General features: G+C 36.9%; 1 non-coding gene across 1 annotated transcript; it reads right to left on the reverse strand.

Annotated features, from left to right (window-relative positions):
* Window positions 1-1,067: 1,067 nt before the first annotated feature.
* On the reverse strand, window positions 1,068-1,175 carry LOC112718985 (small nucleolar RNA R71). The gene has a single exon (XR_003161310.1). It is a non-coding gene; the product is annotated as a small nucleolar RNA R71 (small nucleolar RNA).
* Between the last annotated feature and the right edge of the window lie 263 nt (window positions 1,176-1,438).

Consider the following 1,438-nt stretch of genomic DNA (forward strand, 5'->3'; position numbering starts at 1 on the left):
TTCATATCTTTTCTTGTTAGGCAAGTCATTAATTTTTAAAATCATATCTTTTCAAATTGTTTTCAAATCATATCTTTTAAAATTGTTTTCAAATCATATCTTTTAAAATTGTTTTCAAATCATATCTTCTCAATCACATCTTTTTAAAACCAATCATATCTTCTTAACCACATCTTTTTCAAAATAGTTTTCAATCAAATCTTTTTGATTTCTAATTTCAAAATCTTTTTCAAAAATCACTTGATTTCTTTTCCATTTCCATTTTCATTTTCGAAAATTAAGTGATGTTTTTCAAAAATGTTTTCAAATTTCCCACTTAATTTTCGAAAATCACTTCCCTCCTTCTCACATCCTTCAATTTATGGACTAACACTATCCCTTAAGGCAAAATTCGAACTCTATCTTCTTTGTTAAGTTCGAATTTTCCACTTCTGTCTTCTACTCTTCTTTTCCTCTGACACCTAAAGGAATCTCTATACTGTGACATAGAGGATTCCATATTTTCTTGTTTCCTTCTCTATCTTATGAGCAGGAGCAAGGACAAAGGCATTCTTGTTGAGGTTGATCCTGAACCTGAAAGGACCTTGAAGAGAAAGCTAAGAGAAGCCAAAGCACAACTCTCTTTAGAGCACCTGACCGAATTCTTCAAGGAAGAAGAACACATGGCAGCCGAAAACAACAACAATACCAACAATGCAAGGAAGGTGCTGGGTGACTTTACTGCACCTACTCCCGACTTCTATGGGAGAAGCATCTCTATCCCTGCCATTGGAGCAAACAACTTTGAGCTTAAGCCTCAATTAGTTTCTCTAATGCAACAGAATTGCAAGTTCCATGGACTTCCAATGGAAGATCCTCATCAGTTTTTAGCTGAGTTCTTGCAAATCTGTGACACAGTCAAGACTAATGGGGTTGACCCTGAGGTCTACAGACTGATGCTATTCCCTTTTGCTGTAAGAGACAGAGCTAGAACATGGTTGGACTCTCAACCTAAAGAAAGCCTGGACTCTTGGGAAAAGCTAGTCAATGCCTTCTTGGCAAAGTTCTTTCCACCTCAAAAATTGAGTAAGCTTAGAGTGGAAGTCCAAACCTTCAGACAGAAGGAAGGAGAATCCCTCTATGAAGCTTGGGAAAGATACAAACAATTGATCAGAAAGTGTCCCACTGATATGCTTTCTGAATGGAGCATCATAGGTATTTTCTATGATGGTCTGTCTGAACTGTCCAAGATGTCTTTGGATAGCTCTTCTGGAGGATCTCTTCATTTGAAGAAGACGCCTACTGAAGCTCAAGAACTGATTGAAATGGTTGCAAATAACCAATTCATGTACACTTCTGAAAGGAATCCTGTGAACAATGGGACTAGTCAGAAGAAAGGAGTTCTTGAGATTGACACTCTGAATGCCATATTGGCTCAGAATAAAATATTGACTCAACA

The sequence above is a fragment of the Arachis hypogaea genome, chromosome 10 (assembly GCF_003086295.3).
Source record: "Arachis hypogaea cultivar Tifrunner chromosome 10, arahy.Tifrunner.gnm2.J5K5, whole genome shotgun sequence".
Classification (NCBI taxonomy): domain Eukaryota; kingdom Viridiplantae; phylum Streptophyta; class Magnoliopsida; order Fabales; family Fabaceae; genus Arachis; species Arachis hypogaea.